Here is a 12,087-nt window from a genome sequence, read left to right as displayed (position 1 = left end):
AGATTAGAGATGTATATTGTGATCCTTACAGAAATCGCTAAAAATAAAATACAAAGAGGTACAGTTCATGAGCCAATAGAATTGTTAAAATGCCATACTAAGGAGTCTTTAAATTATCTTTCTTAAAAGTAGAAAAGAGGTAGCTCACACCTGTCATTCCAGCACTTTGGGAGGCCGAGGCGGGTGGATCACTTGAGGTCAGGAGTTTGAGACCAGCCTGGACAACACAGTAAAACCCCATTTCTAGTGAATATACAAAAATTAGCCAGGCATGGTGGTGCATGCCTGTAATCCCAGCTACTTGGGAGGCTGAGGCAGGAGAATCACTTGAACCCGGGAGGCAGAGGTTGCAGTGAGCCGAGGTCACACCACTGCACGCCAGCCTGGGTGACAGAGCAAGACTCAATCTCAAAAAAAAAAAAAAAAAGAGGAAAGAAAGAACAACAGGAACTACTGCAACAACACATAGAGATAATAGAGCCAAGTAATAAAATTATTAAATGAAATTCAGTGATAACAATAATCACATTAAATATTAAACATCTAAATACTAAACTGTAAAGGTAGATTGTTAGAGCAGATATAAATGAAAGAACAAACTAAACTATACTTCCTACAAAAGATTTATCTTAGGCCTAAAAATACAAATATGTTGGAAGTAAATGAATAGACAAAACTATACCAGGTAAACAGCATAAAAAGAGGAAGCACCTATATTAACATCAGATGAAATCGCTTTTAAGATTGAGAGTATTATCGGAGGTAAAGAGTGATATTTCATCATGATAAAAGGCACAATTTGAGAAAACATAATCACAAATGCCTGTGTAACAGCAACTTAAACATACATGAAGCAGAAATTGAGACCATGGTAGAAGATTTTAACACCTCCTTCTCAGTAATTGATAGAACAACTGAAAAAAAAAATCTGTAAAGACATAGAAGATTTGAACCGATTTGATCTAATGGATACATTTGGAATACTATACCTAAATAACTGCTAAATACATATTTTTTGGGGGTTCACATGGTATATTCTCAAAGAGAGACCATATGATAGACAATAAAACAAAACAACAAATTTAAAAGGAATAAAATTATGCAGTTTGTTCTCTTACCACAACAGAATTAAAAATCAATGACAAGATAGGAAAATACCAAATATTTTGAAACTTAACACCCCCACCAAATAAAAAATAGGACAAAGAAGAAAGCAAAAAGGAAATTAGAAAATACTTTGAAGGGAGTGATAATGAGAATACAACAGATCAAAATTTGAGGAATGTAGATAAAGCAGTGCTTAAAGGGTGACATAGCTTCAATTTCTTTCTTTTTTTTTTTTTTTCTTTTTTTAATTTGAGACGGAGTCTCTTGCTCTGTTGCCCAGATTGGAATGAAGTGGCATGATCTCAGCTCATTGCAACCTCCACCTCCCAGGTTCAAGCAATTCTCCTGCCTCAGCCTCCCGAGTAGCCTGAATCACAGGCATGCACCACCATGCCCAGCTAATTTTTGCATTTTTAGTAGAGATGGGGTTTCGCCGTGTTGTCCAGGCTGGTCTCAAATTCCTGACCTCAAGTGATCAGCCTGCCTCGGCCTCCCTAAATGCTGGGATTACAGGCGTGAGCCCATTTCAATTTCTTAAATTAGAAAACAAAGCTCTAAAATTAATGACCTGAGATTTTAAGAAGCTAGACTAGGAAAAGCAAATTGAACCTAAACTAAGTAGAAGGAAGAAGGAATAAAGATAAGAACAGAAATCCATCACCCAAAAAACAGATGAGAGAAAACTGACAAACCCGTATCTGATTATTTGAAAAGAAAAACAAAATAAACATGTACCTACCTAAATGATTGAGATAAAAGAGAAAGCAATAAACAAAATTAAACATGCATTCATTATATAAACTCGGTAAACTTGGAATAATAGCGAACTTCTTAACCTGAAAAGGGGTATATACTGGAAAACCCCCAATTAACATCATACATAGCAGTGAAAGATGGAATATATTACCCCAAGAATTAGAAACATGGAAAGAATGGGCCGGGCGCGGTGGCTCACGCCTGTAATCCTAGCAGTTTGGGAGGCCGAGGCAGGCAGATCACGAAGTCAGGAGATCAAGACCATGCTGAAACCCTCTCTACTAAAAATACAAAATTTTAGCCAGGCGCGGTGGCGGGCGCCTGTAGTCCCAGCTACTCGGAAGGCTGAGGCAGGAGAATGGCGTGAACCCGGGAGGCGGAGCTTGCAGTGCGCCTATATCGCGCCACTGCACTCCAGCCTGGGCGACAGAGACTCCGTCTCCAAAAAAAAAATAAAATAAAATAAAAAAATAAACATGGAAAGAATGACCTAATGACCTCTTTCACCATTTATATTTAACATTGTAACAAATGCTGTAGACATTGCATTAGGGCAAAAGAATAACAGCAATAATGTGTATAAAGATCCTAAAGGACAAAGTAAACAGTCCCTCTGCAAAAGCAACTACTAGAACAAATGAATGAATTAACATTGTTAAAGAATATAAGGTTAATATAAAGTGAGTTGAATATTTTATATACTAGTAGCAAACAATTGGTATTTTTTTAAAACTTCATCAAAAGAATAATAGGAATAAATATAACAAAATACATCTACAGTCTCTACCCAGAATACTATAAAACACTGATGAGAGAATTTTTAAATGACTGAATTTAATAGATATACCATGTTCATGAATTATAGCACTCAAGATTGTTGACATGTTGCTTCTAATGAAATTGATTAATAAAACGAATATAATTTCAATTAAAATTTTAGTAGACCATTTTGAGAGAATATGAAAAGCTGATGGTAAAATCAATGTGAAAATGCACAAAAGCAAACAAGCAATGATAGACAATCCTACTTTTAAAATGATAAAATTGGAGAACCTATCCAGATTTCAAGACTTCAAGTTATAATCATAACTCTTTGTTATTGACAAAATGAAAGGCCCGTGGAACAATGGAACAGAATCCAATCTTAAAATAGGCCTGGCACACACATATATAATTAACTGATTTTCACCAAGGATGCCGAGATAATTTAGTGAGGGAATAGAGTCTTTTATTTATTTATTTTTGAAACAGTCACACTCTGTCACCCAGGCTGCAATGCAGTGGCACAGTCTTACATCACTGCAACTTCCGCCTCCTGGGTTCAAGCAATTCTCGTGCCTCAGACTCCTGAGTAGCTTGGATTACAGGCAGGTGCCACTATGCCTGGCTAATTTTTGCATTTTTAATAGAGATGAGGTTTCACCGTGTTGGCCAGGCTGGTCTCAAACTCCTGGCCTCAAGTGATCCACCTGGCTTGGCCTTCCAAAGTGCTGGGATTATGGGTGTTAGCCACCATGCCTGGCTGGAGAGTCCTTTCAATAAAATGTTGATATAATTGACTGCCAAAATGGGGGAGAAATTATTATTAATTCCATCTTATATTGAAGAAAAAAAACTCAAAATGAACTATAAACTTAAACCTAAAGCCTCACACTGTAAATCACTGAGAAGACAAAAAAAAAAAAAAAAAGACCAGGAGAAAAATCTTTCCAATCTAGAAATGGGAAAATTTTTCTTAGTTTTATTTTTAATTTTTTTATTATACTTTAAGTTATGGGATACATGTACAGAACGTGCAGATTTGTTATATAAGTATATATGTGCCATGGTGGTTTGCTGTACTCATCAACCCATCATCTAGGTTTTAAGCCCCACGTGCATTAGGTATTTCTCCTAATGCTATCCCTCCCCTTGCCCCCCAACCCCCACCAGGCCCCGGTGTGTGATGTTCCCCTGTCTGTGTCCATGTGTGTTTTGTTTTGTTTTGTTTTGTTTTGTTTTGTTTGCAGATGGAGTCTTTGCTCTGTTGCCCAGGCTGGAGTGCAGTGGCCTGATCTTGGCTCACTGCAACCTCCGCCTCCTGAATTCAAGCAATTCTCCTGCCTCTGCCTCCCAAGTAGCTGGGATTACAGGCATGCGCCACCACACCCGGCTAATTTTTGCATTTTAGTAGAGACGGGGTTTTGCTGTGTTGGCCAGGCTGGTCTCGAACTCCTGACATCAAGTAATCCACCCACTTTGGCCTCCTAAATGCTAGGATTACCACATCTGGCCTGTTCTTAGTATTTTAAAAGTATGAATCAGCTGGGTATGGTGGTGCATGCCTGTAATCCCAGCACTTTGGAGGCTGAGGTCGGTGGATCACTTGAGCCCAGGAGTTTGAAACCAGCCTGGGCAACTTGGTGAAACCCCATCTTTACAAAAAATACAAAAATTTAGCTAGGCGTGGTGGCATGCCTCTGTAGTCCCAGCTACTTGGAAGGCTGAGGTTGGAAGATCCCCTGAGCCAGTGAGGCAGAGATTGCAGTGAGCCAAGATTGTGCCATTGCACTCTAGCCTGGGCAACAGAGCGAGACACTGTCTCAAAAAAAAAAAAAAAAAAAAAAAGTGAATCATAAAAGAAAATATAATAAATTGGCCTTTTTTTAAAGATCAAAATTTAAATTTTTTGCTCTTTGGAAACACACTTAATAAAATGAAAATGCAATGAATGCATGGAGGAACAATATTGTAAATATATATCAAAGGACTGGGACTTGCTTGCAGGATATTAACAGAACTTTTACAACTCACTAACAAGAAGAAAGTGACCCATTTAACAAATGAACAAAAGTTTTGCCTAGGTACATCATAAAAAGATATGTGAATGTGAAAATAAACACATGAAGTTATGCCCAACATCATTAGTCAACAGGGAAATGCAAATTAAAACCAAAAACACCCATTTCACACACATTACAGTTGTTAAAACTAAAAAAGATGTCCATATGGAATGCTGTTTAGGATGTACACCAACTAGAATTTGCACACACTGATGGTGGACATGTAAAATGGTAATCCACCTTAGAAAACGGTTTGACAGTTTCTTAAAAGTTAGTAACAGGCAGCTGGGTGCGGTGGCTCACGCCTGTAATCCCAGCATTTTGGGAGGCCAAGGCAAGCAGATCATGAGGTCAGGAGTTCGAGACCAGCCTGGCCAACATAGTGAAACCCCGTCTCTACCAAAGATACAAAAAATAGCCGATGTGGTGGCATGTGCCTGTAATACTAGCTGCTCGGGAAGCTGAGGCAGGAGAATTGCTTGAACCCGGGAGGCAGAGGTTGCAGTGAGCTGAGACCACACCATTGCATTCCAGCCTGGGTGACAGAGTGTGACTCCATCTCAAAAAAGAAAAAACACACACACATGCTGGCAACAGGCCATGCATGGTGGCTCACACCTGTAATCCCAGCACTTTGGGAGGCCAAGGCAGGAGGATCACCTGAGGTCAGGAGTTCGAGACCAGCCTGACCAACATAGTGAAACCACATCTCTACTAAAAACACAAAAAATTAGCTGGGCATAGTGGCACACGCCTATATTCCCAGCTACTCAGGAGGCTGAGGCAGGAGAATTGCTTGAGCCCAGGAGGTGGAGGTTGCAGTGAGCTGAGATCATGCCGCTGTACTCCAGCCTGGCTGACAGAGTGAGACTCTGTCTCAAAAAAAAAAAAAAAAGAAAATTAGATAAATTAGACTTTGGCAATATTAAAACTTTTGTGCTTCTAGGGACACCACCAAAAAGGTAAAAGACCACCAATAGAATGGGAGAAATATTTCAAATTATATATTTGATAAGAAACTTGTATCTTGAAAATATAAAGACCACTTACAATTCAATAAAAAGCTTATTTTAAAAAATAGACAAAAAATCAAAATAGACATTTATCTAAATAAGTTATATAAATGGTTTATAAGCACATGAAATGATGTTCAACATCATTAGCCATCAGGGAAATGAAAATCAAAATGACAATAAGATACTAATTCACAACCACTAGGATGGCTGTTTAAAAAACAAAAGTAAGGGCTAGGCGCAGTGGCTCACTCCTATAATCCCAGCACTTTGGGAGGTTGAGGCAGGTGGATCATGTGAGGTCAGGAGTTCAAAGCCAGCCTAGCCAACATGGTGAAACCCCATGTCTACTAAAAATACCAAAAAATAAAAAAATTAGCCAGGCATGGTGGTGGGCACCTGTAATCTCAGCTACTCGGGAGGCTGAGGTAGGAGACTCACTTGAGCCCAGGAGACAGAGGTTGCAGTGAGCAGAGATCACGCCATTGCACTCCAGCCTAGGCGACAGCAAGACTTCATCTCAAAAAGGAAACAAAACAAAACAAACTAAGAAACAAGAATCAGTGAGAATGTGGAAATATTGGAACCTCTCATATGGTGCTGGTAGGTATGTAAAGTGGTTCAGCCACGGTGTGGAAAACAGTTTGGCAGTACATGAAAGAGTTAAACTTAGAAATATCATATAACCAAAAAATTCTCCACTTAGGTATATACCTTAAATAATTAAAAACAGATACCCAAACAAATACTCATGCATGAATGTTTATAGTAGTACCATTATACAATTGCCAAAAGGTGGAAAGAACTAAATGTCCATCAGCAGATCAATAAGCAAATTGTGGTGTAATCTATCCAATGGAATATTATTTTTGGCCAACAAAAAGGAATAGTGGTACATACGCTACAGTGCAGATGAGCCTTGATATCATGCCAAGTGAAAGCAACCAAATACACAAGGCCACATGTTGTATGATTCCATTTGTATGCAATATCCAGAATAGGTAAATCCAGAGATAGACAGCAGATTGGTGGTTGCCAGTGGCCAGGGAATACCTGTTTCATGGGCCTGGGTTATTTTGGGTGGGGGATGGTCAGGGAGTAATGAAAATCTTTTGCAATTAGATAAGATTGTTGGCCAGGCACTAGGACTTACTCCTGTAGTCCTAGCACTTTGGGAGGTGGAGACAGGAGTACCGCTTGAGCCCAAGAGTTCAAGACCAACCTTAGCAGTATACTGAGACCTTGTCTCAATTAATTAAAAAAAAAAAAAGACGATGGTTTTACAACATTGTGAATGTACTAAATGCCACTGAATTGTTCCCTTTAAAATGGTTAATTTTATATTATGGGAATTTACACAATAAAACACATATACAAACATACACTCACACATTGAGATATCACTACACATCAAATAGATGGAATAAAACTTTTAAAACGGACTGCACTGGGTTTTGACATGGTTGTAGAGGAATTAGAACCCTATGTGTGGGAATATAAAATTGTAAAACTGTGTAGGAAAACAGTTTGGCTTTAAAAAGCTTAAAAAGCTGAACAAAAACCAACCACATGATTCATTCACTCTTTTCTTGGGAATTTGCCCAAGAGAAAAAGAGGATATGGCCATACAGACCCTTGAACTAGAATATACCTAACAGCTTTATTTGTAATAGCCCCAAAATTGGAAACATCTGAAATGTCCATCAACAGGTTAATGAGTAGAGAAACTGTAGTATATCCATACAATGGAATACTACTCAGCCATATAGAAAGATGAACTAGTCACATATTACAATATGGCTGAAGCTGAAAGTAATTTTTCTAAGTGAATTAACCCACACAAAAAGGGAATATATACTATATGATTTCATTTATGTAAAACTCTAAACAAAATAGACAAACCTCTAGTGGCAAGAAATAGATTGTTAGTTGCCTGGGGATAGGAAGAAGGGGAGTAGGGAGGGAGAAAGGATTACAAAAGGGATGAAAAAACTTTTTGGAGTGATGAATATATTCACTATCTTGATTATGGTACTGTTTCACAAGTATATTCATAAGTCAAAAATTATCAAATTGTATACTGTACATATGTGTTATTTTGTATATCAATTATATTTTAATAATGCTATTTTAAAAATAAATATTGGTGGCCAGGCTCGGTGGCTCACGCCTGTAATCCTAGCACTTTGGGAGGCCGAGGCGGGTGGATCTCTTAAGGTCAGGAATTCGAGACCAGCCTGACCAACATGGTAAAACCCTATGCCTACTACAAATATAAAAATTAGCTGGGTGTGGAGGTGCACGACTGTAATCCCAGCTACTCAGGAGGCTGAGGCAGGGGAATTGTTTGAACAGGGAAGGTGGAGGTTGCAGTGAGCTGAAATTGTGCCAGCCTGGGCAACAGAGTGAGACTCTGTCTCAATATATAGGGGAGGATGTGGAGTAATTGGAGCCCTTGTACACTGCTTATGGGAGAGAAAAATGTGTAGTTGCGTTTCACAGTTTGGCAGTTCCTTAAAAAGTTAAACATAGAATTACCATTAAATCTATCACTTCTACAATAGTTATATGCTCAAGAGAAATGAAAACATATGTCCACAGAAGAAGTCACAGATTAATGTTCATGCAGCATCATAATGGCCAAAAGATGGAAACAACCCCAATTCTATTAAATGAAGAAAGAATAAACAAAATGTTATATATCTATACAGTGGAATATTATTTATCCATAAAAAGGAATGAAGTACTGATTCATGGTACAAGGTTGTTGACTCTCCAAAACATTATGCTAACTGAAATAAGCCAAAAATGAAAGGACAGATGTATAATTTCACTTATTTGTGATATATATGATACCTCATAGAGGCAAATTAATAGAGACAAAATAGAATAGAGCTTAGAGCTTACCAAATACTATGGAGAGAAAGGAATGGGGAGTTACTGTTTAATGGATAAAGAGTTTCTGTTTGGCATGATGAAAAAGTTCTGGAAATGGAAAATGATGATGTGGTTACACAAAATTATGAATGTGCTTAATTCCACTGAATTGTACACTTCAAAACGGTTAAAATAGTAAATTGATGTTTTATTTATTTTACCTCAGTGAAAAAGTGATGCATGAAATTATGATACTGTAATGAATAGAGGACTTCCAGTTATGGTAAATGGAAATAGTTGATGACTCCTCTTTACAAAAAAATAAGTATAAAAATGGATAAATTTGTCAGAAACAACAACTTCTGTGCACTGGAAATCAACCCAAAGCGGGCAACACATTGAGAAACATTAATTCTTGAAAAACTGTTGCAGTTTTGGGTATGAATAGTGAGAGTCTGTGGCCTTCTTGTCTGGAGTTCTTCCTATACCCCTCCTCCAGGGAACTTAGTGGGCAAGAGTGGTAGTTTTACCAGCTTTTGACTGGTCATGGATACTATGACATTTGATGTCAGAGGAATACTCAGAAGTGGAGAGTAGAAATTTGTGTCTTTGCCAGCTAAAATTATCAAATTAGGTTTAAAATGGTGGGGAAAACCCCCAGTTTTGTTAACTAAAAGTTAGTTCCACTTGGGAGACCTGGAAATGAGATATCTGTATAGGGGTTCTCCACACATCCCTTGCTAACTAGCAAACTACACATGTTCAAAGAATACCCAAGAGCATCTGACAAAAAGTAAAAAGACAAAGGACACTAAAGATTTGGCTCAAACTTTTAGTAGGTTCTGCAACCCACACACAGATAATTGGCAAGTGGTAGAAATCTTATTGGCTCAAGGTATTTGAGCACAACCCTGAGGCTGATTGAGCCACACCCGTTGGCTGACCACTGAGTAGTGTTGAAACAGGCAACTTCTAGGAAGCCAGATTACAAAATAATAGTAGGAATAAAGAAACGGAACAGAAACATTCACGGAATAAATTATACAAATTCTCTACAATCTCTTCCAGAAAATAGAAACAAAGGGAATGCTTCCTAACACATTCTGTCAAGCTGGGATTATTTCAGTACCCAAACTAGACAAAAGACATTACAAGAAAGGGAAAGCACAGATCAAAATCTCTCATGAATGTAGATGCAAAAATCTTCAGCTGAGGCCAGCCACGATGGCTAATTCCTGTAACCCCAGCACTTTGGGAGGTCGAGGCGGGAGGATTGCTTGATCTCAGGAGTTCAAGACCAGCCTAGGCAACATAGGGAGACCCCATCTGTTCAATACAAATAAAATTTACCTGGGTGCAGTGGCTCATGCCTGTAATCAGACCACTTTGGGAGGCCAAAGCAGGTGGATTGCCTGAGCTTAGGCGTTCAATACCAGCCTGGGCAACATGGTAAAACCCTATCTGTACTGAAATGCAAAGAATTATCCAGACTTCGGTGGAGCATGCCTATAGTCCCAGCTACTTGGGAGACTAAGGCACAAGAATTGCTTGAACCTGGGAGGCAGAGGTTGCAGTGAGCTGAGATCGTGCCACTGCACTCCATCCTGGGCAACAGAGCAAGACTCTGTCTCCAAAAAAGTATAAATAAATAAAAATAAAATTTAGCTGGACATGGTGGTACATGCCTGTGGTTCTACATACTCGTGAGGCCTAGGTGAAAGGATCTCTCGAACTCAGGAGATCAAGGTTGCATTGAACCATGATTGTGCCACTGCATCCCAGTCTGGGTGACAGAGCAAGACCCAGTCGCAAAAAAAAAAAATTTTTTTTCAACTAAATATTAGCAAATCAAATCCCACAATGCACAAAAACAATTTTATACCATGACCAACTGGTATTTATTCCAGTTACACAAGGTTCGTTTAGCAAAGAGCAACTAATGAAATTCATGACATCAACTGGCTAAAGAAATGATATGATCATATCAATAGATGCATAAAAACAATTTGACAAAGTCCAACACCCATTTATGACAAAAATCTTTTTCAAACTGAGAATAGAAGGGTACTCCCTCAAGTTGATAAAGGACATCAACAGAGAAACTACCTCTAAAATACTTAATAGTGAGAGAATAGATGCTTTCCCACTAAGATCAGAAACAGGGCAGAGATGTCCACTTTCACCACTCCTATTCGACTTCATACTGAAGTGCCTATTTAATTCAATAAGACAAGAAAAAGAAACAAAATGCCTGCGGATTGGAAAAGAAGAAATGAAACTATCTTTATTTGCAAATTTAAAGAATCAACCAAAAAATCTGGAACTAATAACTACTTGTATCAAAGCTGCAAGATACAAAGTTAATGTACAAAATCCAGTTGCCTTCTTATATTCCAGCAATGAACAATTTGAATTTGACATTAAAAACACAATACCTTTTACATTACCATCAAATCCGAGAAGTACTTAGATATAAATCTGACAAAGTATGTACCAGAACTATATGAGGAAAACTATAAAACTCTGACAAAATAAATCAAAGATCTAAGTAAATTGTGAGATATTCCACGTACATGGATAGGAAGAGTCTATTATGTCAAGATTTCAGTTCTTTCCAACTTGATTTATAGATTTAACAGAATCTCAATCAAAGTCATTGCCAATTATTTTGGGGACATCAACAAGCTGATTCTGAAGTTTATACATAAAGACAAAAGATGCATAATAGCCAAGACAATATTGAAGAACAAGGTTAGAGGACTGACACTCTCCAATTCCATGGCTTACTGTAAAGCTACAGTAATCAGCACAGTGTGGTACTGATAAAAGAGAGGACAAATTGATACAGAACACAGAAATAGACCTATGCAAATAATAGTCAATGGATCTTTGACAAAAGAGCAAAGGCAATTTAATGTAGAAAGGATAGTCCTTTCAACAAATGATGCTGGAACTGGACATCTACATGCAAAAAAATTAATCTAAATATAGGCCTTACAGCTTCCAGAAAAATTAGTTAAGCATGGATAGACCTAAATGTAAAACTGCAAAACTATAAAACTCCTGGAGGATAACACTGGAGAAAGTCTAAGTGACCTAGAGTTTGCAGTGAATTTTTAGATACAATACCAAAAGCATATACTCCATAAAAGAAAAAAATTGGTAAGTTGTACATGATTACAATTTAAGACTTCTCTGCAAAAGACACCATTAAGAGAATGAAAAAAAGAGCCACAGAGTGGGAGAAATTATTTGCAAAATACGTATCTGATGACTTATTCAAACATTCAGAGAAATATTTAAAATTCAAAAATAAGGAAACAGACAACCTGATTAAAAAAATGTGCAAAGGATCTAAACATATAAAGAAAAGATACATATGGCCAATAAGCATATGAAAAGATGCTCAGCATCATATGCCATTAGGGAATTGTTACTTAAAATGAGAGTGTTACATCCAGACAATGGAATATTATTCAGTACTAAAAAGAAATGACCCTATTAAGAAATGA

The 12,087-nt window shown here is 37.7% G+C and overlaps 1 protein-coding gene across 29 annotated transcripts in view; it reads left to right on the top strand.

The window, feature by feature from the left end:
• Window positions 1–12,087, top strand: part of BAZ2B (bromodomain adjacent to zinc finger domain 2B) — a 407,614-nt gene that overhangs the window by 40,644 nt on the left and 354,883 nt on the right. The gene's annotated exons all lie outside the window — the stretch shown is intronic.

Source organism: Papio anubis, chromosome 10, assembly GCF_008728515.1.
Source record: "Papio anubis isolate 15944 chromosome 10, Panubis1.0, whole genome shotgun sequence".
In the NCBI taxonomy this organism is placed as follows: domain Eukaryota; kingdom Metazoa; phylum Chordata; class Mammalia; order Primates; family Cercopithecidae; genus Papio; species Papio anubis.
This window is presented reverse-complemented; position numbering and strand designations above follow the sequence as displayed.